Genomic DNA, 12,807 nt, shown 5'->3' with positions numbered 1-12,807 from the left:
ACCTTCTTATTACAGGTGACTATGAAGATATGATCAACCAAACTCGAAAGGCTTTGAGTTTTGAGTTTGAAATGACAGACTTGGGCTTGCTGCACTATTGTTTGGGGATTGAAGTCTGGCAAGAGCCAGGAAAGATCTTCATCTCTCAGAAGAAGTATGCATGGGAGATCTTGAAGGCATTTGGCATGACCGAGTGCAAGGAGATAGCTACACCTATGGAGGTGAATGTAAAGTTATCCGTTGAGGATACATCAGCACTAGCAGACATTGGGAGGTATAGGAGGTTGGTCGGCAGTCTAATCTACTTGTGTAACACCAGACCAGATATCAGTTTTGCTGTTGGTGTTTTGAGCAGGTTCTCAAACAAACCTCATGAGAGTCATTGGAAGGCTGGGATGCGGGTGCTCAGATACTTGAAGAAAACTCTTGACTATGGTATCACATACAGTTTCGGAACTTCTCTTGTGGGGAACTGTGACTCGGATTGGGCAGGAGACATTGATTCCAGGAAGTCAGTTTCTGGTTATTGTTTCTCTTTGGGTTCAGGAATTTTCTCTTGGATTAGTAAGAAGCAACCAACAGTGGCATTGTCTTCTACCGAAGCAGAGTACAAGGCAGCTTGTTTTGCTGCATGTGAGGCCGTATGGTTGAGAAGGATTCTATGGCATATGGGAGTGCAGGATGAAGAACCAACTGTGCTGAGATGTGACAATCAGAGTTGCATCGCCATTGCCAAAAATCCAGTGTTTCATGCACGCACCAAACATATAGAGATCCAGTATCACTATGTGCGTGATTTGATGGAGGATGGGATAGTGGAATTGGTCTACTGTCCAACAGAGGAGAATGGAGCAGATATCTTCACCAAAGCACTTACGAAGGATCTGCTTCAAGTTCATCTTCAGAGACTCGGCATTGGGCCGAGGAGATAGTTCACCTATGGGTGGACATTGAGGGGGGGTGTTAGATATGATCAATGCCCCACCCTCATTAGGTACTACCAATGATCCATGGTGCTCAAAGTTGTAAGGCCCCCATTATGAGGAGAAGCCAAGTGTGAGCCCGGACATTGGTGGAGTCCTGACTTGTATATCAGATGAGGTCTATGTGACCGGATGGCAAAAAGGTGACCATTGTGGGTCTAATCTTTGGGTTAGACAGAGTGGTTAAGCTGGTAGCAACTCGAGGCGCATTGCATCGAGTTGCGGTGTAAGGGAGTTAAAAGGGGCCCCTATTGTGGGGTCCGGGGGCCGCGGAAGCGGCCCCTGGCTGGGGGGTCCCAGGGGGGCCAGCGGCCCCCCTGGCGGGGGTCCGGGGGCAGCGCCCCCGGCCCGATGGTAAAGGGAATATTCCCTGGAATATTCCCTGGCCGACTAGTGGAGGCTCATATGGTAGGTCGGTCAGCAGGCCGACCTAACGACCTTCGCGGGCTATAAAAGCTAAACCCCTTCGCAGCCATCTTACACTCATCTTTCACCCAGTCAGAGTTGTTGTTCCAGCTAGCCTTAAGCTCTTCACCTATCTTCTGTCTAGATCGCCATCTAAGCTTCATTCATTGGAAGCGCACGGGTGGACAGAGCCATCTTTGTATCAGTTGTTTGGAGTTAAAGAATTTTACTGATTCTCCTCTTATCTGTTGTGTACTCTCTATCTCTTTCTCAGATTCTGTTCGCTGCGCCGTGTAATATTTTACACAGTTGTCATTTATTGTGACAACATGAGTAGTATAAACTTGGCAAATAACCCAGTCTATCATGCTAGAACAAAGCACATTGAGGTGCATTATCACTATGTGCGAGAGAGGGTTTTACTAGGTCTTATTGATCTAGTTTATGTCAGCACAGAGGATCAGGTAGCTGACATATTCACGAAGGCATTGGGCGCAGAGAAGCTGCGCAAGTTCAGAGACCTGCTCGGTGTGCAGGAATTAGGATTGAGCTCGAGGGGGAGTGTTGAGATATCGAGCTCCACTCGTGATACGCCAGGGTGACCGTTGTGTATTTATGTCACCGACTTGTCAGTTGCAGATGCGGTTGGTACACCGCCCCTGAATAATAGCTACATGATAGCTATCCTTATCTATTCTAGTTCGTGGCTCAGTTAGTATGCCACCTTAGTTAGTTGAGTTTGGTTTTGAGACCCATATCTGGGGTTCTTCTATTTCATTGTACTTGAGTTCTTTTGGCTTCCACAACTAAGAAGAGGAAAACTGTTTTTCAGCCTCCACCCTTGTGTGTATTCCCCCATTGTGCAAGCAAGAAAGCTACAAGTGAGACTCCTTCCTTCTCTCCCACAATCTTGACAGTTCTCCCCTTGGGAGATCAAGGGCTCATTGGGCACGAATGATTTTTGTGCATGCTCAATGGCTACATGTGACATCTGTTTATTTAGCATGCTAGGCTAAGGCTCTTTCTCTTGAACAATCATGTCTGGTTTGTTGCCTCGAGGCCTAGAGTTTCTCTTAGATTTCCTCCTATGCTTCATTGCTTTTGATGCACTCTAGCCTTCCGCTGCTGGAGGCGATTTAGCAAGGGATTTTGGTACCCAAATCCATCGGTTACCTGCATCATACCCTTGAGCCAGTAGCAACTCTTTGGATATCCATCACGGCATTGTATTGACTCTCCGTTGATGCCTCTGTCTATAAGGCTTGGGCTTCTTTTGGGGTCTTCTACGATGTTTGTAAGTCCAAATCCCGTCCTTGGCATTGTCTCCTGACCTTCTTGTTTCCGGCATGGCCTCACTCACTGGTTCTCGTTGTTCTACCTGCGCTTGTATTAACTCTTCCAACAAGTCCCCGCTCTCGTTAGCAGGCTTGACTGTCATGTCAGCACCCTGCTTGCCTTTCCCTTGAGGCTCGATGAGGTCACCCTTGCTAAAGGTCATGACTATTCTCACACCCGGTAGTGTCAGGTGTATTCTCTGTGCTACATAGTCAGCCTCACACTTGGTCACCCTTTTGAAGGGTCTTCCTAGGAGGGTTTCTTTCCCACAGCTAGCACTGTTTGGAGGAACATGAAATAGGATAGGCAAGCTTTCCGTTTCAATTGTCGCAAGGATTTTGCACTTCCCTATGAGTGCTTGTGGGTGTCCCCCATAAGGGCTAAGAGTTGCACTAGTCGGTGTGAGCTCTGGTTGGCCTAATAGGGTCCATAATTCATAGGTCAAGATGTTAAAATCTGCTCCTTCATCAATCAGAGCATCGATAGTATGCTCTCTTTTCGTGGTGAGTTTGACCATAAGATAAGCAGGTGGTACTATGTCTTCATCTTCCGGATCTTGGCTTGTCCATTTAAGCCTTCTGACGGATGCCCCTGAACCCCCAACTACGTGACCAGATGTGGATTCTCCACTGGTGCCTTGGATCATCGATGTAGTGCTATTCAAGGAGCATCTATCGTCGGGACTGTCATACCTAGTCATTCTCACGATTGTAGCTTGATGTTGTTGCTTTCCGCCTTGACTAGATGCAGTCCGAATGCAACACGTATGTGTTTTTGCAGTGTGGCCTTTTTGCCCTTGTGGCTAGATGGGCCTATTAAGGTTCTAGGGTCTCTGTTGGTCTCTGTTCGGGCACAGGCTTTTGGTTGCTCTTTTGACAGGACGAATCCATGCTCGTGTAGAGCTATTTCCATGCTAGGGTCCAATTTGGAGGACCTATCACAACGCATGTTTTCTTTCCAACCTACTTGGGGGAGGTGCAGAGAGGATAGGGCCCGCTCTACGGGGGTCCTCTCCTATTGGTGGGGTCCTTGAGTGGTTTATCCGAGTAAGTTTCTTTATCACACACAATCCTCAATTTATGGCCACTCCACGTGTGTGTCCTCTCATGTGTGCTTGTGCTCAATCAGGCTTTCAGTTTCCTTAAGTGTGCTTCAAGTGCGAAAATTTAGAGTGAGTGTGGCAACTAATTTCTAAGCGTCTTAAGCACTCTCGCGTCGTTTTGGCCTGATAGGTTTGTTGGTCGATTTTTTGGTCGTCTTGGCAGTTTCAGCAGCTTTCTAATATGTTTCCGCGTTCATTTTTTGCCAATAAAGTTTTGCAACTCAGCGGTTTGCGTCTAAGTCTTTGTGTCTCGCAATTGCCTACCCCTGGCTACAAAGCGGCTGTCGCTACGGTTTTTTTTCCTATTACGTGTGCCAGAACCAAGTTCTGAGCACCCGAAGGATTTCAGTGAGTTACGCTAATGCGTGTTTGCTGGGTCGGGTCAAATTTCTAACAGATTTGACAAAAAGTTGCATTCGGACCAACTGGTCTGAATTGCAGGGTCCGAGTGGGTCACTCGGACGGGCCGAACGGCTCGTTCGGACAGAATAACTCAGACAGGCCAAATGGCAGTTGGCCGAGGGCCAAATGTGCCACGTGGTGAAGAGCTTGACTCGGTTGACCGAGTGGGTTGACTCGGATAGTTGCCTCTGACGCGGTCTGAGGGCCGACTAGGGTTTCAGGCCGAGTGGCCGAATGGTAAGGGGCCGAGGGCCGATTCTGGGACTCGGCCCAGAAGCGACCACTCGGACGGGCCGAATGCGGCGCGACGGAAACAGCGCGATGCCGATCTTGCTCAATTCTTGTGATTTACTCAACATTCCAAGCACGAACCTCCAGGTCCTATCTAGAATGATAGGGGAAGGGTTTCATGTACCTGGTTAGCGCAGTAGGCCCGTCAATGGCTAGATCGGGGCAGATCGTGCAATGGCTCCCTCTCTCTCTCTCTCTCTCTCTCAAACTGAACAGTCACAAATGAGCTCTCCCTTGGCCTCCTGGCTCTTATACCCCTTCCCGGGCATGGTGTTGGTGCCCCCAATCACTCACATGCCGATCTTAGGCATCACTAGCAAGCGTTTTGCCAATTCTTGCACGATTTTTGCCCTGTTTTGCAACAAAAAACCCTGGTTCTTGTTTTCTTTGTTTTTGCTTGTTTTCTCCTACTCTAACGCGTCCAAATCACAAAGTAAATACCTACACTACTCCATCTCACAACATAAACCTCAAACAAAAAAAAAAACATACTTGCCAAGGAGATCAAATACCATCTTCAACCCCCTCACTTCCTACCTATCTCAAGCACCGGTTCGGGGAGACCCTTATTTTGATGCTCGATTCTAAGCACGCAAGCGCTCAAGGCTTGAATCCATTGGTCCCGACAATGGAACCAAAATGTGGGAGCTTTCGCTCAACCACCAAGACCCACGGACCGCTTATTGTTCAAGCGTTCCAAGCCGAGCACTAATGGCTACCTCTCACATAGCCGATGTGCCATCTATATCTATGGGTGTAGTGAGCTTACCTCCATGCCATTCGAGTTACCTCCTCTCCTGTGCACTCCGATAGCTCCACGATCCAAGTGCAAGCTTCAAGCAAGCTCCATCCTCAAGCTCCACGCTCCAAGCTCCATTGCCGCGAGCAACGCAAGAGAAGAGAAGAGAAGAGAAGAAGAGAGGAGAAGATGGAGAGCTTCTCCTCCTCGGTCCCTCACCCTCACACACTCACTCCCTCACACTCTCACACTCCCTCTCTCAAGCACAAGCTTCAAGCAAGCAAGAACAAGAAGAAGAAGAAGAAGAAGAGGAGGAGAGCTACTTTTGGCCACACACAAGAATGAGCTTCTCATTCACTTTTCAACTTTATATACAAAACCCTAAATCCCTTTTGGGCGGTCATCCCCTTTTCCCCTTTTTACATGGCCGGCCGTAGCCTAGGCCCTTTTTCCCATTGTCCTTCTATCTTCCTAGCTTCCTTTCCACCGCCCATCTACATTTACAAATTGCACGGAGTGAGAGCCCGGCGCTCTTTTACAAGATTTCAGGGTGCGCCTTTTTATTTTAAAATGCGCCTTTCCCCTTTTGCATTTGCCTTGGACTTTTAAGGTTGCCCTTGCGCTTTTGGCCTTTTCTCCTATTCTTTCTTCAATCGAGCTACCTTTTTTCCGCCTTTACCTTTTTTATTTCCTTTTGCTTCTTCGTGTTGGGGTTAACATCATGGTCACTTTCCACCTTTCTCCACCTACCAATACCACCTACTGTAAGCCTATAAAAGTCCCTCATCCCCACACTCCTTCTACCAATCATTCTCATCAGTTGTACTTGCATTATGCTTGGGTAATATGAGTTGTTCTTCTTTGTCAATGCTTATGCCTCATTATGATTGTCTATTTTCTCATTAGTGATCCTTCTTAGCATGCATCCTCAATATTTTAACATGGTATCAGAGCCTAGTCTCAAGTTAATGAGTCATTAGGCCACTGATTGGGTCATTCCAGTTTGAATTTCTAGCTCCCTCCACTTTCCCATGAATCTCTCACCTACCTCCATAGCCACCCACCCTTAGTGAAGGGCTTGAATCTCTCAAACCAGTCCATTTCAACTCATACTTTCTTCTAGGAAACTCTTCCTCTGCTCCAAATATTTCTCCCTATCACCTCAAAGCCCGACATTATTACCTCGTTGCTCTAGCATTGTGCCTAAATCAATTCGTTGCCTGGAATGCACCTACAACTATCGTACTGTTGACGTCGAGTCTACAGTCCATGATTCTTGATGACCACCATGGGGCTTTCAAAGCCCATGAGATAGGCTCTCTATCCATATAAAAAGTTTTGAAAATGATCAAGCATGTGTGTTGTAATCAGCAAAAAATCAGATGCCTGCTATAGCCCTATCAGAGAAGCCATAGCCCCTTCAACATCAAGCTTCTATTTCCCTTCATTTTCTCATTTTTTTCAGTCAATTGGAGTTTTTTCCACTTAGGTTAGAGTTAGATTTATTGCTCAGTTTCTAGTAACATTTGAAGCATCAAAGTAGCAAGAAGGGGACGTTTTGGAATATTCAAGTTCAATCCAAGAAGATACAAGAACAGTCTCCATTGACACTCATCTAGTGCTTTTAGCACTTATGTGATCTAATACAATCAGCTTTGCCTCTAATAAAATTTGATTTTTTTTGCTACTCCATCATCAAATCAAGGAGGGGAAGACTCGGACCATGGTCTTGCAAGACCTTGAAGATTCCAAGTTCAAAGGGCATACTGGTCACCTAGTCATCTAGTATCTCTTGATACTAATCACCTATTGCTTCTTGGCACTTGTGCTCAGCTCTTCTACTACTGAAATCTAAAAATTTTGGAGCTGATTTGCTACTAATCGTGCAACCTCAACATGGGCAAGGACTCGCCAACAACTTGATTCAATGGTGTCGGATTCCATACATGGCAAACTAGGATCAAACTGATCCTGATGAAGAAAGGCTTGTGTCAATCACAAGTGGTCAAGAGAAAAAACCAAGAGAAGCTGCACTTTCAATCATATGGGATAAAAATGATGATAAGGCTCAAGATATTATTAAGATCAAACTTGATGACACCCACATTCATCATGTTGATGATTGTGAAACCTCTCACATGACATGGGGTCAATTAAAAACCATGTTTGGAGCTCATTCAAAATCCTCCAAATATGGCTTACTAATTGAATTTTTTAGGCTTGACATGAAAAGTAGTACCTCACTTGCAACTCATTTGAATTATATGGAAAGCTTGTTGACACAACTTGCAAGAATCAACTTGAAGATGGATGAAGGCATTTGCATTGGAGTGCTTCTCAAGAGTCTTCCACCCGAGTTTGATAATGTGTCTACCACATTAATCAACATGCCAAAGCCAAAGCTTGTGGATATCAAAGCCTTTCTCCTAGAAGGGGAAAAGAAGATCAAAATCAAGGGAGAAACAAGCATCCCAAGAGGAAACCGACAACTCCTCTATGTGAAAGGGAAGAAGAGCATAGTATGTGACTTTTATAAGAAAACTGAGCATATTGAGAAATTTTGCTATACTAAGAAAATGTCTCAAAGAGCATATCTTGTTGTAGTCAAAGAAGATGAAGACAACAATGAAGAAGAAGAAGAAGAAGAAGAAGAAGAAGAAGAACCCCAAGAACAAAATGATAGAACTCACCAATCCCTCTTTTGTAGCTCATTTTCTAATAGACTTTTTTAAGTTTAAAATGTGGACTTACCTAATGTTCCCACCATAAGCTCCTATACTCCTCATGTAAGCTCTGCACACTACAGCCTCTACACACTTAGTGAGGCCTTGTGATAGCCTCTAGCTTTGTATGGTTGGTTCTTTCCATGTCTACACTTAGCAAGGTTCTACTCATGATAGCCTCTATATACTCAGTGTCTTTCTTGGTTGTGATTGAGGAGGGGTGTTGAGAAATGTGCAATCACATCCACCATAGCCTTTATGTAAGGAACAAACAAGGCAAAGAAACACATTGCAAATAAAGCCTTAGACTACATCATATATGCATGGTTTAATAAAACCACAATTAGTGAATACCATGGTCACTTTCCACCTTTCTCCACCTACCAATACCACCTACTGTAAGCCTATAAAAGGCACTCATCCCCACACTCATTCTATCAATCATTCTCATCAGTTGTACTTGCATTATGCTTGGATAATATCAGTTGTTCTTCTTTGTCAATGATTATGCCTCATTATGATTGTCTTTTTGCTCATCAATGATTCTCCTTAGCATGCATCCTCAATATTTTAACAACATACTCACCCCCATTATCTGTCCTTAGGCATTTCAGCCTATGCCCAGACTAGTTATCTGCCAAAGCAAGCCATCTCTTGAAATTTGCCAATACATTGGAATTCTACTTTATGGGATAAGAACATAATTTATGTGAAAAATCATCTATGAAAGTAACAAAATACTTCGCACCACCCATAGACTCACAGGGCATGGACCCATAGACATTAGAATGAACCAAAGCCAAGGGCTCACTCATGCGTGACATGTTAGCCTTCTTATGCATAGACCTAGTCTGCATGCCATAAAGACAATGATCACAAGAATCAAAATGAGAATAGTCAAGGAGCCGTAAGTACTGCAAACCAGAAAGCATTTTCATTCTCTTAATGGACATGTGCCCCAAACAGGCATGCCAAAGAGATATATGACGTAAAGACCCCACAGACAAAGCATGATCAATTGTAGATCCAGAAATAACTAAGGGGTAGAGGTTGCTAGCCTTGGCACCTCTCGCAAACACAAGCCTACCACGAGTAATCTTCCATGAAAATTATCCAAAAGATACATGATATTCTACATCACCAAGCTATCTAGCGAATATGAGACTGTGTGTCAATGCAGGTACATGATGTACATTGTGCATAATAAAACTACTGCCAGAAGAAAACTGCAGCCTAACATCACCAATGCTGACAATCTCAAGAGACCTGTCATCACCTAAGTGAACCCAAAATAGAATGGTATGAATGGAACCACTCTCTCGGAAAGGTGTCACATGAAAGGATGCACCTAAGTCCAAGAGCCAAAACTGTGCATACATAGAGTGTATCTTTGTCATTTGTGAAGCACTAGATGAAGTTGCTACAAGGACATAATCCCCATCACTGTCCTTGGGCTACATGACATCGATCTCTTCTCAATTTTATCACTTGACTTAGAAGGTACTATGTTGCGATCAGAAGACTTTTCCTGCACTTTCTCTTTCCCCTTGTCTTTATGCCTTTCATTGTGCAATTCATGACATAGTGGCTTTATGTGGCCTTTCTTCCCACAATGATGACAAGTATGATTTGCATTTCTCCCACAAGACTTACTGCGTGACTTGCCATGCGACTTGGACTAAGATTTCTACAAATCCCATCCACGAACATTAGCACGGTCATTCTTTGCATTTCCATTAACTATCAAAGCATGAGACACATGAGAGGCATCCAAATTCTTATGGTTTATCTCTTCTTGCAAATACTGCCTGCAATGTACATGCGCAGGTACTGTTAGTGTACTAATACATGGGCGGCTAGGCAGAGGCGCCTTTACTCCCAACAGTTTGCATGGGAGGATAGGGATAGGGAACTATCCTTGGGATTCCATTTGGTGGGTATGTCATTCTTGGCATGGGAGGAGGTAGATTTCTCTTCTTGAGGTCATCAATAGCCTTGCTTCAACTTCATCATACAATCTTGCACCTTCCACTATAACTTGAAAATTGGTTGGTCTTCTCGATTCCACAAACTCACGAACTTTTGGTTGTAGGCCTCTAAGGAAAACTCCCTTCTGGATGCCTTCATCCAAATGATGGTTAGTCCATCTTTTCAGTATGGATTCCATTCTAGAGACATATGCTTCCTCCCGTTCACCAAATGACTCTAACTTAAGTTCATAAACTCCTCTCGCATCTTCTCTTCAAAACCTTCACTCCTAAATTTAGTGAGGAAGGCCCGTCCCATGTGCCAAAAGTTCCTGATGCTTGTCTCTCATACCACTAAAACACCGTGCATTGGAAAGTGGCACGGAATATCGCCAACCAATGCTCAGGGATTCTAGCATTGTTAGCTACACATGCTACCATAAACTCTGCTACATGAAGATCATGGTCTTCATTGTACTCTCTCTTAAAGATGGGAAATGGGACTACATTTGCTGGCCTGTCATCAATATTTCCAAGACAAATCTAACTAGGAAGGGGACCTTGAGTCGCCATGGGGAATTTTGTAAAAAGTGCCACTAGGATATCAAAGAAGGATTCTACTACTGGGTCGTTCTCGACTTTGATTTTTTTCTTCTCTCTTCTTATGTACCTCTGGCTTGTTCTAGTGCTTTCCCCTTGATTACGTCATTAATCAGGAAGTTAGCTCCACCTAGTTGGTCTATACTCAACAGAAAAAAATCAAAGAAGGCTTCAGTCTCTAGAGGACTCTCTTGCCAACATTTCTTCTACTTTCTTCTTTTCAATGTCTCTGAATTCAGCTTTCAGATTGCTACAAAGGGGAAGATATTCAATTCTGAAGGTATCAAAACTCATTCTTTTGAGGATCTTTGTGATGCCATCATCATAGTAATGCCAACTTCCAATGGTTTCAATAGTGTATGTTGTGAAGAACACTCTGTCCACTAGCTTCCAGTGGGTTGCTAATTAGACAAACAGGAGATTGTTAATGAACCATGCATTCCACATATCTTGCTGTTGATCATCCACGAACAAATTCCAACTCTTTTCCTTCTTATTCTCGTGAACTTGCACTGACCAAACTCCTAAAGCTTCTTCACGATTTCCCACTTGATGATGTCTGGAAACTTCTCAATGTTAAATCTTCCATGGATGGTCACTCTCTCTATTTTTGTACTTCAATTTGTTCCTAAACAACTTGCTACCAAGATGCACATCTCTGTTGCTTCAACAAAGAGAGGAAATAGTTCACCACATAGAGCCTGCATCATGATGGTAATATGTTTCCACCATTGTCAGATAAACTTCTTATAGAAAGTGGCTTTGGCAATGATAATTTCTAATACTTTGGTGGTATAAAAAACGTTACGAGCATCCATTTAAATCTTCTTCTCTTGGCAATGCCATTTCCTTCATTTTTAGCCTCTTGTGATGCTTGTTGATGGCATTTTTCCGTGGTTGAGCACAAAAACCTGGAGCCCCAAGAGGAACACCAAGAAAATGGAAAATCTAGTGCAAGAAAATCTATCTTGTATCATCAACAATTATATTTTTCATATTTGGTATGTCCACAACAAGGAAAAGAACACCAGGAACAAGAAATCTCCATGCAACTTCATAGAAACAATTCTCCCATGGCTTTAACTTGAAAATTTTTTATTATGCTCTTCATATTCTTCATAGAATTCATCAAGAAAATACAAAACATAAGAGAGTACACTACTTTGAATGGAAATCATCACATAGTATTCTTCTTCAAAGGTTCCATAGCTTTCTCTCACAATTTCTCACTCATAGATACATTGTTTTGCATAGATTCGCCTATCTCTCACTCACTCACACTCTCTCTCATACATAGTCTCTCTCAATTGTACAATGAGATACTCAAGAATAATCATCCATAACCTCTTTTTGGTCATGGATACCCCTCCCAAGAGGTATGTCTGATATGAAAGGTCACTAGAGCCACTACAATGTCTCTTCATAGCTCCACAGTGTCACTGGCACTTCAGTCTTTACTTCAGAAAAATGAGAGAAGGAGAGGAGAGAGAAAAAGAGAGAAAAAACGTTAAACCTGATAGGGAAAGAGAGAAAGAGAGGGAGAGGGTGAGGGAGGGAGAGGAAATGAGAGAGGGAGAGGAAGAGAGAAAAGGAAATTAATTATTGTTGTTTGTTGTAGTAGTAGTAGTAGTAGTAGTAGTTTTTTTTCTTTTCTTGTTTATTGTTCTTTACTAGTAGTCATAGTCATAGTCGTGGTCGTGGTCGTGGTCGTGGTCGTGGTCGTGGTCGTGGTCATTGTCGTAGTCGTAGTTGTGGTCATAGTCATAGTCGTAATCGTAGTCGTAGTTGTGGTCGTGGTCGTGGTTATCGTAGTCGTAGTCATAGTCGTGGTTGTGGTCGTGGTCATGGTCGTGGTCATGATCGTGGTCATGGTCATAGTGTAGTCGTAATTGTAGTCGTGGTCGCGGTCTTCATCGTAGTCGTAGCCATGATCATTAAAGAAAATGAGAGAGGGGGAGGAAGAGAAAAAAGAAGAAGGAACGAGAAAGAGGGAATAAACATACAACATAATAAAGAAAGAGAAAAAGAGAGAGAGAGATGGAAGGAGAGGAGATAATGAATGGATAAAAAATAAAGAGAGAGTGGTGGCGAGGTCTAGTGCAACACCACGTGATGGGACCTCAAATGGGCCGGCACTGGCTATGGCACTAGCCGGACCTCATGCTCATAACAAATAAACACACCCACACGACCTCGCGGGCCAGGAGCATCTTTCTGCTTCTAAAGAACGAACTGTCCTAAAGCCTGATCTATGCGTTCA

The sequence above is a fragment of the Lygodium microphyllum genome, chromosome 7 (genome assembly GCF_053477565.2).
Source record: "Lygodium microphyllum isolate KBCC chromosome 7, Lygodium_microphyllum_v1.1.10, whole genome shotgun sequence".
NCBI lineage: Eukaryota > Viridiplantae > Streptophyta > Polypodiopsida > Schizaeales > Lygodiaceae > Lygodium > Lygodium microphyllum.
The sequence above is the reverse complement of the archived record's forward strand: the minus strand, read 5'-3'. Positions refer to the sequence as shown.